Consider the following 16,866-nt stretch of genomic DNA (forward strand, 5'->3'; position numbering starts at 1 on the left):
CTATCCAGAAACTATTGAGGTTAGGTCTTCAAAAGTTGTTACAGAAATAAAAAAGAATAAAAAGAATAGCATTTTTATAGATAATATAAGCCTGCTAAGAAGACATGTCCTTAAAGGAGGTGAAAGTCATAACCTACTAATTAAAAATAAGTTAATAGACATTAAGAAAATGATACAAGTTATGAAAAACAATATAAGTAAGACTTAGAAATCTAAGAAAGTAAGTGACAGAATGTAAGAAAGAATTGGAAATTGAAGAAAAATCATTTTAGAAATGACGATTAAATTGAAGGACTACAAGACTAAATAAACATAACAAATAGTGCTATAAGAGAACTATAAGACAAAAAGAGAAAAATTGTTTAAATCAAAATAAATTTAAAATAGAAGATTTGAGAGAAAGTGACAGATATTGAGGATAGAAAAAGAAAGCCTAATATAGGAATAATAACAGTCCGTTAAGAAGAAAAATCAAAGCAAGGGAAGAATAAATACCAGAAAATGAAATTTAAGAAAAGTTTCCTAAAATTACAAAATATATATCTGAAAGTAAATTTTAAAAAGAGCTTATCAGTATGTGAGAATATTGATCCAAATGACTGCCACTAAGACATACTCTAGTGAAATTACTAAAAAAAGAGGAAATCCTATATTTCCTAACTAATTGAACATTAGAGGCTTAGAAATTATGTATTTTGTTTGATTGATAAAACTTACATTTGATTAAATAGAAGTATGTAAAAGTGTGAATGTGACAAACTTGTTCCTGAAATTGAATCCAAAAAAGGAATGTTTCATTTATCTATTGCTGGATAGCAAACCACAACAAAACTTAGTGGCTAAAATCATCAACTACATCTATTTTGCTCAAGGATCTGCAATTTTGTTGGGCCTTGATTGGGTTGGCTCACTTTTATTCTACTTAGTGTCATGTGGTACAGCTCAAAGGCAAAGGAGTTGGAATCACTAAAGACTTACTTATTCAATCATATGTCTGGCAGTTGATGCTGGCTGATTGCTCAAACAAATATAAATCTTTTCACATGGACTGGACTTCCTTACAACACGGTAGCTGGGTTCCAAGAGTAGCATTCCAAAAGGGAGAGATCCAGGTGGAAGCCCATTGCCATTATGATCTAGTCTAGGGTGTCATTTAGCATCATTTCCACTCCATTTCTATTTACAGAGGCACTCACAAAGGGAGTTCACCCAAGTTCAGAGGAGAAACTAACTTTCCATCTATTGATGAGGGAATGTCAAAGTGCTGGATATTTTTGTGTTCCTAACAAATATTGTTGAGCTTTGTTTTACAATGCAGTAAAGTTACTTGAAAACACTTTAATTCTGTCAAATCTTACTTTTAAGATATGTTAAGAGTTCTCAGTCTAAGGCTATTCATTCTCCAATAATGAGGGAAGATTCTTTTTGTATACTCTACCTAATGTCCTGTGAAGCATGAAGTCTTCCGTTCTGGCTGGTGGGAGCCAGCGATATTTCTGGTCCTGTGTGAATTCTGGGCAAAGGCACAGCTAATCCTCTTGGTAATTCTTTTCTTGCCCTCAGGTACTTTTCTTACATTAATGGTTGGTTAGTACTCAGTAAATGCTTGACAGGGACCCTCTGCTGTTTTCTGGAGTTGTTTCTCTGCACAACTCTTTCCCCTATGGAGTTCTGCCCTTCAAGCTGCCTTGGTTACCTAGGAGTCTGAGTTCTGTCTTCTCAAGTCAGGGAGTCAACTGGGCTCTTCCTGGATCCCCCTCTTATGCTGCAGCCTGGAAACCGTCTCAAAGCAGTAAGCTGGAGCAACAGTGTAGGGAATACCTACATTTGTTCCCCAACTCTTTTCATCCGTACCCTGAGTCCTCATTGTCTAACGTTCTGTGCCTTGAAGACCAGTACTTCAGATGTTTTGCCCATTTTTTGGATATTTTAGGCAAAGGGATCAGTGATCTTCCTGTCTCCATCTTGACTGGAAATGGAAGTCCTGCTTGGCTGCCTTTGAGTTATGCCTTAGTTTATCTGTGCCTCCTGCAAAGACTTTTACATCCATAAATATTTAGAGAATGTTCTCAAAGCACAGTAAATACCTGTGTGCCTACCTAATGTTTCCCTGATATTAAACCATTCATGCTTTGAGTGTTTTTCACTGATCTTGCCAAATCACTAAATTAACCCTTCCACTTTTTATTTCTGTCCCAATCTTTAAAGAATGTTATATTATTTTTCTACTGCTTCTGTAATGAATTATCACAAACTTTGCAGCTTAAAACAACCCAAATTTATTCTCTTGCAGTCTGTAGGCCAAAGGTCTGGTCCCAGAGTGGCTTGGCTGTTTCCTTTGCTTCAAGTTGCACAAGGCTGAAATTAAAGTCAGCTGGCGTGTGTTCCCACCTGGAGGCTCTGGGGTTGGAATCTGTTCCCAGGCTTATTTGCATTGTTGGCAGAATTCAATCCCATGCTGTGGTAGGACTGAGGTCCCTATTTCCTTCTGATTGTCAGCTGAAAGCTGTTCTCATCCGGAGGCCTCCTTCTAGTCCTTGCTCATAGCCCCTGCATCTCAGAACAAGTGATGATGCCTTGAATTCTTCTCATGCTGTCATGATTCTGCTCTGTCTTTTCCTGCCACAATTTTCTGACAGATTCTTTTGCCTTCCTATTCTAATTTTAAGGGTTGGGCCAATTTGGACATTCCAGGAAAATCTCCCTATTTTAGGGCTCATAATCTTAATAATATCTTCAAAGTCCCCTTTGCCATGTAGCACAATACATTCACAGGTTCTAGGGAGTAAGGTGTGGCTATTTTAGAGGATGGACATTATTCTGTTACCACAGAAATAAGTTGTAATTGTTTTTATTATAGGTTCTATTTCTCTGATGTTTTTAAAAGAAGTCACTCTGCATATTTTTGGATCTTTATTTCCCTTCGGGGCCTGTTTGCTTTCGGAGGACTTGGGTCTTTTCCTTTGCCAGATGCTTAAGCCTCAGTCACACTTTCTAATCAGGCAATAACTAAATATCTTCTCCTTTACGCATCCTCTCTTTAAGAGCAACTAGACCTGAGTCCATCTCCTTTTCCCATTTATATACATTCAGTCTGATCTCCAAAATCTCATCCTTTTCTCCTAGGTCAATCTCTTGCTTGCTTCTTGCCTTCCTTCACTGTTCTTTCATTATCATGCTTCTGTATAAGCATATTTTTTTTGTACAGCTAATTCAATCTATTCTTTTTTGAGCAAATATGATCTCCAGAGACAGATTGTTCCAGGAACAACGGTTCTTTTAAATTGCCTACATAGCCGTTGTATTTCCAATAATTTTTCTGATATATATATATATATATTTCAACTGAAGAAGATGGCATATTTCCTATATAATAAGGTCTCATAATCATGGATTATAAAGTTAATAAATTAGATCCAATTTAAAACTATTATTATGTGTGTGTGTGTGTGGGGGGGGGTGACTTCTAGTCTGTTGACAAACTTAATGAACAAGAGAATTTAGCCTGGGTAGCTCAGTTGGTTAAGCATCTGCCTTCAGCTCAGGTCATGATCCCAGGGTCCTAGGATCGAGCACCATGTCCAGCTCTCCGCTCAGTGGAAAGCCTGCTTCTGCCTCTGCCTGCTGCTCCTCCTGTTTCTGAGCACTTACTCACTCTCTCAGTCCCTCTCTGACAAATAAATAAGTAAAAAAAAATTTTTTTTTAAATGATGTAGCCTTTCACCTGTGGGTAAAGCTACTATAAGCTGCTGGGACACTACAGTGTCAGAATCCCACTTAACTCTTTCTAAACTCTTAAAGTTTAGAGCCACCTAACCTGATCACACCAGAAACCTCAATATTGAAGTGCTATTTTGGTTTTCCTATGATAGTCCTTGTTCCTACTTCTCAAGGTTTCTTGTGTTTTATTCTATTGATGAATTAGCAAATATTTATTATTCTATTATCTTTCTGAATCTAGAGCTAACTGAGACATAGACTAGGGAACAGACAGAAATGAAGATATCAGCTTCATAACAGGTGAAAACTGGATTGAAGATTGTAGTGTAGATGTACTGTCATAATGAGTTTCTTAACACATCACTCCTGACTTAACCATTCAGGAAGTGATGAATCTAGACAACAGTAACTTAGCACGATGGGTTTCCTACAGGGCTGAGAGCATCCCAGTGTGTTTTCTCTCTTGAGAATTGGTAGAATTCCTATTGGTAGGAAGGTTTAAAGGGAACAACTGAACATGCTAAGTCAAGCAAACTCATTTCTTTCCCCAGATGCATGAATTACTTACATCATTCCTCTTTTTATGGGGAGAAGGAGTGAGTAATGAGGAAGTTGAGAGGCTCAGGAAAACATTAGATGAGAGGAATAAGGTTTCCCCCTCTCCTCACCAATTTATAGGGTTGTGTTTATCATATCCCACCCCCCAACCATGTAAGTCAGTGAAAGTTGATATAATGTCTTATGTAGATAACTATTAGGTAGAATTTGCTCCTGTTTGTCTGAAGATATCCCACTGGATCTCTTCCAGGTGAGTGCTGTCCTTTGTGTTTATAGACTATTATGTTCTTAGAGACAAGGCCTCTGGGTTCAGAGATGGAGAACAATGTGTGTGAAAGGGGTAATGTGCCTTAACAAATGTTAAGGAACAAATGTTCCTTCTCTGACTCATTTTCTGATTCCCTCTTTCTTTTTCTCATTGTGTCAGGCATAAAATCTCTACTACCCTGCCCAGGGGCATAATTTATCTAAAATACCTCCATTGGGCTGTGATTATTTAATTGGACTCACTTGATTTGTCCTGTCCTATTTTTGCCTGTATTTTGCACAAAGAAAAGTGGGAACTACCTGACTTTTGTCAGCATCATCATCATTTCATAACAAAAACCAAAACTGGGGGCACCTGGGTGGCTCAGTTGGTTAAACGACTGCCTTCGGCTCAGGTCATGATCCTGGAGTCCCGGGATCGAGTCCCGCATCAGACTCCCTGCTCGGCAGGGAGTCTGCTTCTCCCGCTGACCTCTCTCCTCTCATGCTCTCTCTCTTTCTCAAATAAATAAATAAAATCATTAAAAACAAAAACAAAAACAAAAACTGAAATAATCTAAAACTACAGTACCTCTCAATTTTGACTCATGGAACCTGATGGTGTAAAGAAAAGCATCGTACATACAGATATCCCTCACTATTCAGATCTCATTATCCAAACATTTGCTCTATATTCCTGCAAAAATTGTACCCATACTTCATTCTTTGAACTGAAAATCTGCTATAATGAATATATTTGTGCACCAGCAAAATCATTTTAATTGGGCAGGACTCAGGGAGAGAAGATGTAAAACATGTTACATCTATCTAGCTGTTCTCCCAACAAGATCTTAACATGTGTACTTGTGTTGTCCAATGCGTTTGCACTATTGCTATCAACTTTATTACTTTTTCCCCCGAGAGTTCAGCCTTTAAAGTGGTTGCTGTTGTAAAGTGCCTGTAAGTACTAACGTGCGGTTTAAATTAGATACCAAGTGTTAATTTTATTTGAAGTCAGAGGGATGGTTAGTTAGCATTTGAAATACTCCAATCAGGCATACACTCAGACAAGCAGTTAGTTAGCATTTGAAAGAATCAAATCAGGAGACCATTTTCCTGAGGCACCTGCTTCTAGGACTCTCACTATCTAGATCTTGATCACCACTAGTAGGTGTCCTAATTATAACTTATGGAACATTGAAATGAGTTTTCATTGGTGACATGAGAATGTTCAAGATATATGGGCTGGTTTGAAATATTGCATAGGTACCTGTGACTTACATAAAGAGAGACAGAATTTCCCATGAACCAAGCAGCCTGGACTAGTGGTTCTTGATTAGGGGGCAAGTTTGCGATTTGGCAATGTCAACATTTTTGGTTTTCTCAACTGGGAAAAGGGGCTGCTACTGACATCTAGTGGGTAGATGCTAGGGATGTTGCTGAAAATTCCACAATGCACAGAAACTTCCCACTCCTTGCCCCCTCCCCCCAACAAAGAATTATTGGCCCAAAATATTAGTAATGTCAACATTAGAAACCACAGCTTACATTCTTCAGAGTGCTGCCCTGGGTCTATCTATTTGTTTCTTTGGGGAGCCATTAACTGAGGAGTCTGTCTTCTGCTTCTGACTAGAAATTTAGTTGACACCTGCTACTAAACTATTGATGCAATTCCCTCCGGTAAACATTTCATGGAAGGTGCTAGTTGGAGTTCCTGTGAGGTCAGAGAACTGGAACTTAACTATTTCTGTGCCTGCTTGGTAATATGTGTTTGAATGTGTTGTAGAATTCACTCCGAGACTTATTCTCATTGTAATAGAACACCTGATGTGTTAAGAGATCTTCAGAACATAGACCTGCAGTTTTTACCTCCCTCTCAGTATTAATACTATTTGTATTTATCAAAATAGCCTAATGATTGTGCATACCTAATTTTGCTTAGGTTAGTTTCCAAAGGGCAAGATATCGCTTCAACCTTCTGTGACCTTTACTACCCAGAATCTTGAGGAGCTTTTTTTTTTTTTTTAATTAACATGTAATGTATTATTTGCCCCAGCGATACAGGTCTGTGAATCGTCAGGCTTACACACTTCACAGCTCTGAGGAGCTTTTAACATGCTTAAATATGTGTGCATACACTGAGTAGTTCCTATTGAGCTTCTTATATGTACCAGATATTGTTATAGTTCCTATGGATGTAATGGTAAGCAAAATAGACATAGTGATTGCTTCCCTGTGGATTATATTAGAAATATGCCTGAGTTCCAATTGGGAACATAGCGAAATTAGCCTTTTGCTAATAGGCAAGTTACTTCCAAAGCAGAATGGAAGAGTGAGGATCCCATGCTATTGCCAATTTTTCCAACATAAATTCTACTCCCAGAACAAAGTTTTCCCTAAATTTTGGTGAAAACCTTTGGTTATAAAATATCTGAGAGGGAGACAAACCATGAGAGATTCTGGACTCTGGGAACCAAACTGAGGGTGACAGAAGAGAGGGGGGTGGGGGAATACGGTAACTGGGTAATGCGTATTAAGGAGGGCACATGTGATTGTGAGCACTGTTTGCTTTATGCAACTAATGAATCATTTAACATTACATCAAAAACTAATGATGTGCTATATGCTGGCTAATTGAACATAATAATAAAAAAATTTAAAAATATCTGAGCTAATGACTCATAAGTTAGAGAATCTATAGGTAAAAGAGCTGCAAATCATTGGTACATGAGATAGAAAATGCAACAAAATATTTGATAAAGTCTCTTGGTTCTCCTCATGCTTCAATTTCACTTCACAAACCACCATTGTAGTGTTTTCAAAGTCCATCACATTAATGCACACTTCTGTCTCCCCCGCCTAGATTTTGAACTGTTTCAAGGTGAGAATGGCCCACTTCCAGTACTTAGAGGGAGTTATGTTTAAAAGGTGAATGAATAAACTGATATCATCACTTATTCCTACATCCAGAAAGGGTACATATCATTTGTATTTATGATTTCTACAGATTGCTTAACGTTCAGAAGAAATGGGTGAGTGTTAGTTGTAGACATTTCAAATAGAGAAAGCAAATAGGCAATATAATGGTCAAGGTGTCCACTTGAGAAAGACTAGCTGATTGTTGGGCAAGAGGACTTGCAGGTGTCATTTATTATCTTGATAAGTATATAATCCTAAATCTTGTATAGTTAACTCTGACGGTGGATGTGCTAGCCACTGCTGCGATGAATTTCCATTAACCCGACTCATGAGACTAGTGTATTTCATACATAGTTGTTAATAGTTATAGCATACAATATTGTTAGTATAACAATATTGTTAGTATAACAATATTCACAAGTATTGGCATGATCAGAGTATTGACCATAGGCACATCTATTTGGAATCGGAATCAGAGCAGTGAGATTTAGATACAAATTTTTTTTAGTCTGATGTATCCATCTCCCTTAAAGGGAGAGCATTTGTCATGGGACTGTAGTACTATAAGTGTAATTGGTTAGGACGGTTTCTTCCTTGGATGAAGCTTGGCTGGGCACCCCAGCTTCTGCTCTTCCAATTTTCATTTTTAAGAATTTCATTTCTAGAACACTCCTGCTTTTCCATATTCTCTACCAATTTGTGATGGAAACTTTCTTTCTTTAAGGATTATTATATTCACTCAGATTGAATTTTATCTTTTTGGCCAATCTCTGCATTCATGCATTATTTATTGACTCTAAATCTCGGTGGAGACTGTCACACTGTAGCTTCTATGAATTACGACATAAACCATAATATCCTCCCTTTTTCTCGCCTTTCTTCATGTCTGCCTTCCTTTCCTCACTTCCTCCTTCCTCCCTTCCTTCTTTTCTTCTTTGTTTCCCGTCTCTCTCTCTCTTCTTATTTTTGTATTTTTCTTCATTTTTCTCTTTTTACTTATTTATTTGTTTATTTATTTATTTTAAAGATTTTATTTATTTATTTGACAGAGATCACAAGTAGGCAGAGGCAGGCAGAGAGAGTGGAGGAAGCAGGCTCCCTGCCGAGCAGAGAGCCCAATGTGGGGCTCGATCCCAGGACCCTGGGATCATGACCTGAGCTGAAGGCAGAGGCTTAACCGACTGAGCCACCCAGGTGCCCTCATTTTTCTCTTTTTAAAAATCAAGTCTAATCTTGCTAAATTAAAAAAAATTATAATTGTGACAAAAGATCCTTTAAATTTACTATTTTAAATTGTAACTTAACTTTCGTTGAATACTGTTGAAAATTTAAATAATGTTATGAACAAAGAATTAAGTTCCAATCTTCCTCTGGTAGGTTATATAATCTTAACTAGATATTTAGATATAACCACTTAGAAAGGATGCAATCCTTTATAAAACCTAGACAACAGATAATATCATAAAAGGATCCTATGGTTGTTCATTTTTAGGGACTCTGCTGTGATATTTAAATTCATTTCTTAAAAGAAAACTAGACAGAAATAAGTATTTCAGGGAAGGTCAGGTTTCTAGCACTTGAAAGGCTTTCTAAACATTTAGAATGAAAAATGTAAGAGAAAGAATTTATGGGAAATTAAAACTCCAGGAAGATCTTTTTACCTGTGGGAGAAAAATCAATAGACAAGAATTGCTCTGAAGTGTGGTACGGTTCAAAGGTAGAGGTCGCTGACCCACTTCTCTAGAAGTAAAGGTGGTTCCTTAAAGAACTGGGTGGAAAGTTCAACCCTGCTATATTTTTCCCAGAGCTTTCTTTCCCTTGTTTTATGCTATAGTGAACACACCATAAGGAAGAAATGAATTCAAACTTATTTACTTGCAAATAGACATATTCTACAAAGCCTTGCGTAAGAATACTAAGTAGCAAAGCAACCCTACCATTTTTCATCCTTCAAATTTCAAGCTAATTCTACCAAAACCAGATTCTGTTAAAACACAGTCACAGTTTGGTAAAAAATAAAAATAAATAAAATAAATTCTCTCAATATGCTTAGCATTCATTTGACTTTATGTGACTCAGATATTATTCTAAGTCACATTAAGGTGTTTTCTCATGCTAAATGTCTTTTTTAGTTGTGTGGTGTACTGAATAAACATCACTTGCCTATTTAATGTTTTTAATTCACACAAAGAACCAAATCTATGTTATGTGCTTATGTAATAAATATATTTATGTAATAAATATATTTATAAATAAATAAATAAATATAAATATAAATATAAATATAAATATAAATATAAAAAATTTTATAAATAAAATAAATAAATAAATAAATATTTATGTAATAAATATATTAGACATCCAATTTAAAAATGTATTTATAATTCGGAAATTCCCAACTGAATTCTAGACAAATCTAAAACCTCAAGCCGTGGAGAGGGGTAAGTCAGCAGACTTTGTCTAAACCTGACATGCCATTGATTTGCTTTTTCCTTAGTTTTGTATATAGATGGCAAGTTTACTATGCACTTGCCTTATCTTTTTAAAAAAATTTTTAGCATTAATTTAATTAGTACACAGAAAAGTTAATACTCTGATTACAATCACATGCAGTATCTTTAGAATTTAGAGTTATTTGGGGTGCTTGGGTTGTTATTTGGCTCAGTCAATTGAGCATCTGCGTTTGGCTCAGGTCATGATCTGAGGTTCCTGACTAGAGCCCCATTTCGGGCTCCCTGCAGAGAACCTTCTCCCTCTCCCCCATGCTCATGTTCTCTCTCTTGCTACCTTGCTCTCTCTCAAATAAATAAAATCTATTTAAAAAAAGGAATTTAGAGTTATTTTTATAATAGTGAAAAATTTAGGATAGCTTTAGCTTAAATTACAGAGATAATTTCACATTTTTTAATGGATAGACTGGGAAGATTGATGGTTTGTTTTGTTCCTGGTAAAAGAGTAAAGAACTTGGAGAAGTTTTGGACAGGTGTACATGTACTCAAGACTGATTTAAATTGGAAGGACATTTATCTGAAGTTACAAAAGTCAGCCAGTCAGAGTCACTTCCCTGAAGAGCAAGAGCATAGCTCACCCTGTCCTTAGGATAAGGTAAAAACTCCTTTAAATGAAACATAAGACCTCATATGACTTGGTCCTTGCTTACAGTTCTGAGTACCTCAGTAATGCTGACCTGCTTTCTCAACTCCATGCTTTCACATAATTGTTCTCTTTGCCTAGAACACTCTGTCCTTTTTAAAATTTTCACTGAACTAATTTCCACATATCAGCTTAAGTACCTCTTTCTTTGTGAAAAGCTGGACTCCCCCAATCCCCAACCTGGCCAACTTAGTAGGTGCCTTAGTAGTATTTTCTTTTCCTTTCTTTCTTTCTTTCTTTTTTTGGCTGGGTACAATATACTTTACTGATGGGACATGACAATGTAGGGCTCCCAAAGCCCCTCCCCTTCTTCAGGGGGTCTGGGATGGAAATGGTGGAGGTCAGGAGATTCTGTGTTTTGGGGGATAAGTTGGGACAGGGACTCCCCAGCAGCTGAGGGCTTCTCTCTTCCTCTTGCTCTCACTGGGATTGGTGGTCTAGGGGGCTTTTACTCCTTGGAGGCCATGTGGACCATAACGTCCACCACCCAGTTGCTGTAGCCAAATTCATTGTCATACAAGGAAATGAGCTTGACAAAGTGGTCACTGAGAGCAATGCCAGACCTGGCATTGAAGGTGGAAGAGTGGGTGTCACTGTTAACATTGCAGGAGACAACTTGGTCCTCAGTGTACCCCAGGATGTATTTGAGGGGGCCCTTTGTTGTCTGCTTCACCACTTTCTTGATAGTCATTGTATTTGGCAGCTTTGTACAGGTGGCAGGTCAGATCCATTCCAGACACGTTGCAGGTGGAGACATGGAAGGCCATTCCAGTGAGCTTCCCATTCAGCTCAGGGATGACCTTGCCTACAGCCTTGGCAGTGCCAAGAGGAGGTAGGGATAATGTTCTGGGCAGCTCCCTGACTGTCACGCCACAGCTTCCCAGAGGGGCTGTCCACGGTCTTCTGGGTGGCAGTGATGGCATGGACAGGGGTTGTGAGTCCCTCCATGATGCTGAAATTGTCATGGATGACCTTGGCCAGAGGATCCAAGCAGTTGGTGGTACAGGAGGAATTGCTGACAGTCTTGAGGGAGTTGTCATACTTCTCCTGGTTTATACCTATCAGGAACATGGGGGCATCAGCAGAAGGAGCAGAGATGATGACCCTCTTAGCCCCAACCTTCAAATGAGCCCCAGCCTTCTCCAAGGTGGCGAAGACTCCAGTGGACTCTATAACATACTCAGCACCAGCATCATCACCCCATTTGATGTTCGTGGGATCTCGCTCCTAGAAGACAGAGATGGACTTTCCATTGATGACAAGTTTTCTGTTCTCACCCTTGACTGTTCTATGGAAATTGCCATGGGTGGAATCATACAGGGACATGTAGACCATGTAGCTGAGGTCAATGAAAGGGTCATTGATGGTGACAAGATCTACTTTGCCAGAGTTAAAAGCAGCCCTGGTAACCAGGTGACCAATATGGCCAAATCTATTCACTCTGACCTTCCCATTGTGTCTTGGGGATGCAGCTGTCACAACACCAGAAGATGCAGCTGTCTGTCGAAAGGGAGGAGCAGAGAGGCAATATTTTGTTCTTTATGCTCCAGTAGCACTTTGTTCCTACCTCTGTGATAATATTTTATTTTATTTTTTAAAGGTTTTATTTATTTATTTATCTGACAGACAGAGATCACAAGTAGGCAGAGAGTCAGGCAGAGAAAGAGAGGGAAGCAGGCTCCCTGCTGAGCAGAGAGCCCGATACAGGGCTCAATCCCAGGACCCTGGGATCATGACCTGAGCCGAAGGCAGAGGCTTTAACCCACTGAGCCACCCAGGCGCCCCGTGTGATAATATTTTATATACTAAATTGTAATTGACAGTTTACTTGTTCATACTTATAACTAGACTCAGGATAGGAGAGGGCAAACACTACATCTTTCTTAACAGTTGTAGTTCAATACTTGACACAAAACATGCCTCTGATAGACTTTTATTGAATGGATCAATGCATAAATAAGTAAATGTCAATGTGAACCAGTGGTTTTCAAATAGGGATGATTGACTTTGCCTGCCAGTGAATATCTGGCGATATCTGGAGACATTTTGATTGATAAGATTTGGGATGAGTGGTGTTAGGAGACCTAGTGGGTACGAGTCAGGGATGCTGCTAAAAATTGTATAGTGCAGGAGGGTCAGTGCCCCCATAACCAAGGGTTATGTGGTTCAAAATATCAATACTGTCAAGACTGAGAAACTCTGGTGTAAATAATATTGTGTTTATTGTAACAGGTTATACTTTCCCCTAAAGTATCTTTAGGGGAAAGTAGTGGAAAAAAATGAGTAGCAAATGTAAATAACTAGGATATTTGGAAGCAGTTCAAATTGAGGTCCAGGAGAGTGGTTCAGAACCAAGGTCATGGAGAGCAATGGAAACCAGTCTTCTGGTGTTAGTGGTGTGTGGTGTGTGGTGGCTGAGTAAAGGAGGTCAAAATGTTCACGTTTAGATGTGCTCTCCAGTGTTATGTATAATTCTCTTCTTATTCCCTCTAGTTATTGCTCTTTAGTGTTACCTTAAGTTCTTTCTACTTTCCATAAAATAATTGTCACTCAGTTGTGGAGTTTATAAAATATATATTGTCTTTAAACATTCTAGATTTTTATACTGAGGAGGAAAACTGAGTGAATAGACCATAATTTGTGGGAGAAAGATGCACCAAGAACCTGAAGTGATTTCAACAGAGGGATAAAGAAAACATTGTCTTTCTGCCTGTCTTCTTAGAAACAGGGACACATTATTTCATACAATCTGTATAGCATCTTTCTTTGATCATGTTTTATTTATTGTTAAGCATAGTAAGACCATTGTTTATATATATATGTATATCTGAAATGTATCTAAATTTAAATCAAACTGGCCTTCAAAATAATATACAGTATAAAAATGGAACCAATTAATAAATAAGAAAATGTTTGGAGTATTAGGTAAGGACAGATGATATTTTACTGGCTCTGTAATTTACGGTCTATCATTCTGATTAATAATCAGATGTACTGTATCTATGGAAACGAAGAGAAAAATGATTTCTGCTTCCAACAAACATACGAAGATGAGAAATATTGTGCTTCTCTGAATAATCAGCACAGATGTTGCTCTCCTTGTTAACCTTGTGTTATTATCTATTTTACCATGACAAAAGCTAAGTCATGTGGGTGGAAATCAAAGGTGTAAGATTAAAAAAATGGACGGATGTTGACTTAAAGAAAGTTGTATGCTATCAATTAATTTGGAATTCTGAATTGCTTTTTGAATTAGGAAATAAAAATGTTCAAACTTAAATGGTTTCTAAGTGAATTCTGCAAATTGACTCATGTATATGACCACTATCTCTTAGCTTTATAGGCAAATTTTAATGGAAAATTTCTAAGATTAAGAACCTTGGAGAATAAAAATTAACCAGGGGCACCTGGGTGGCTCAGTTGGTTAAGCATCTGACTCTTGATTTTGGCTCAAGTCATGATAGTCATGATCGTAGGGTCATGAGATCAAGTCCTGCGTTGGGCTCAGTGCTGGGTGTGGAGCCTACTTAAGATTCTCTTTCTGCCTCTCTCTCTGCCTCTCCTCCTCCTCCTTCGCTCTCTTGCCCTCTCCCTCTCTCTTAAAAAAAAAAAAAAAAGAATAAAAATTAACCCAACAGGGAAGAGACTCTTAAACCACATTTCATAAATGTAACACACCATTAATTTTTTTTAAATTAAATTAAAAATTTTTTTACATTTCTTTTCAGTGTAACAGAATTCATTGTTTATGCACCACACCCAGTGCTCCATGCAATATGTGCCCTTCATAAAACCCACCACCAGGCTCCCCAATTTCCCACCCGCCTCCCTTTCAAAGCACTCAGATTGTTTTTCAGAGTCCATAGTCTCTCATGGTTCATCTCCCTTTCCAATTTCCCTCAACTCCCTTCTCTCCATCTCCCCATGTCCTCCATGTTATTTGTTATGCTCCACAAATAAGTGAAACCATATAATAATTGACTCTCTCTGCTTGACTTATTTCACTCAGCATAATCTCTTCCAGTCCCATCCATGTTGATACAAAAGTTGGGTATTGATCCTTTCTGATGGAGGCATAATACTCCATAGTATATATGGACCACATTTTCCTTATCCATTCATCCGTTGAAGGGCATCTTGGTTCTTTACACTTTTGGCAACCGTGGCCATTGTTGCTATGAACATTGGGGTACAGATGGCCCTTCTTTTCACTACATCTGTATCTTTGGGGCAAATACCCAGTAGTGCAATTGCAGGGTCATAGGGAAGCTCTACTTTTAATTTCTTAAGGAATCTCCACATTGTTCTCCAAATTGGCTGTACCAACTTGCATTCCCACCAACAGTGTAAGAGGGTTCCCCTTTCTCCACATCCTCTCCAACACATGTTGCTTCCTGTCTTGCTAAGTTTGGCCATTCTAACTGGTGTAAGGTGGTATCTCAATGTGGTTTTGATTTGAATCTCCCTGATGGCTAGTGATGATGAACATTTTTTCCTGTGTCTGATAGCCATTTGTATGTCTTCATTGGAGAAGTGTCTGTTCATGACTTCTGCCCTTTTTTTGACATTATTATCTGTTTTGTGTGTGTTGAGTTTGAGAAGTTCTTTATAGATCCTGGATATCAGCCTTTTGTTTGTACTGTCATTTGCAAATATCTTCTCCCATTCTGTGGGTTGCCTCTTTGTTTTGTTGACTGTTTCCTTTGCTTGCAGAAGCTTTTGATCTTGATGAAGTCCCAAAAGTTCATTTTTGCTTTTGTTTCCTTTGCCTTTGGAGACATATCTTGAAAGAAGTTGCTGTGGCTGATATCGAAGAAGTTACTGCCTATGTTCTCCTCTATGATTCTGATGGATTCTGGTCTCACGTCGAGGTCTTTTATCCATTTCGAGTTTATCTTTGTGTACGGTGTAAGAGAATGGTCGAGTTTCATTCTTCTACATATAGCTGCCCAATTTTCCCAGTCAAAAGCATGTAGCAGGCACTCAGTAGCTTTTCTTTAAATGATATAGACTAATTTTCATGTCATTTTAAAGAGAATACTCACACTTTCATGCCAACTGACATAATTTGAAGATTCCTGCCTAGTTCCTTGTTTTATATTTTTGACTTTAAAAAAGTCCATCTAACTGGACAATTGGATCCTTGGAAAGCCTGCAGATTAAAATCTTGGGGTGTGAACTTTGGGTTTGAGTGGTAGGGACAATCAGGTAATTTGCTTTGTTTTAATATTAGGCTAAACAACTTAAAACTATCACATAAAAAAACTATTTGCTTTGATACATCATTCAATATTTCCTCATTGTCATTTCTGGTTTTACCTGGAGCAATTGAAGAGCTTGTTTTAATATTATAGTTAGAAAATTTTAAGTACTGGGGGTTAGGATGTCAACATACATTTTTGAGTAACACAATTTAATCCATGAGGGATTTGGGGAGATATAGTGAATTCTTTGTCATAGGACGTGCAAATTTAGGAAATTCAAATGGTTAATATGTTTATTTATTGTTAGAAATTGAGGGAGTAGTCACAGTTGGTTGGCCTCACAAAAGTTGTTAGCTCAAATGAACTACAAACAGGGCCTGGATATTAATCTGCATTTAATAAAATCATATTGCTTATAGTCAGTCATTAATGAAATAAAGTGCTGATGGCATCAGTAGGAATAAAAAGGTTTGCCAGACATTTCCTCATTACTTGCTCTTCTCATGGAATTAATGCCCAAAGTCATCTTCTTTTTATCTGAATTATACATTTATATCAATTTATTATAAAAATTTATATGAAAGTAGTTAAAAACTCCTTCCAAATTTTAAAAAATTTCATTTGAATTCCACAGAGTTAACATTACAGTGTTATATTACTTTCAGGTGTACAATATAGTGATTCAACAATTCTATGTATTACTCAGGGATTGTCATGAAAAGTGTATTCATAATCCCCTTTATCTTTTCCACCCATCCCCCAACCACCCCCACTCTGGTAACCACTGGTTTGTTCTCTATAGTTAAGCGTCTGTTTTTTTGTTTGCTTCTTTATCTTGGTTCATTTGTTTTGTTTCTTTAATTCCACATGAGTGAAATCATATCATATTTGTCTTTCTCTGACTGACTATTTCACTTAGATTGATACCCTTTAGATTTATCCATGTTGCTGTAAACAGCAAGATTTTATTTTTTTATGGCCGAGCAATATTCCAATGAATATATACCACTTCTTTTCATCTATTGATGGAAATTTGGATTACTCCCATAATTCGGCTGTTGTAAAT

At 37.6% G+C, this 16,866-nt stretch overlaps 1 pseudogene across 1 annotated transcript; it reads right to left on the reverse strand.

Annotated features, from left to right (window-relative positions):
* Positions 1-11,044: 11,044 nt before the first annotated feature.
* LOC308340025 (glyceraldehyde-3-phosphate dehydrogenase-like) lies at positions 11,045-12,101 on the reverse strand (annotated as a pseudogene). Its single transcript has one exon. The product of its transcript is annotated as a glyceraldehyde-3-phosphate dehydrogenase-like (transcript).
* Between the last annotated feature and the right edge of the window lie 4,765 nt (positions 12,102-16,866).

The sequence above is a fragment of the Martes martes genome, assembly GCF_963455335.1.
Source record: "Martes martes genome assembly, chromosome: 3".
NCBI classification, from domain to species: Eukaryota; Metazoa; Chordata; class Mammalia; order Carnivora; family Mustelidae; genus Martes; species Martes martes.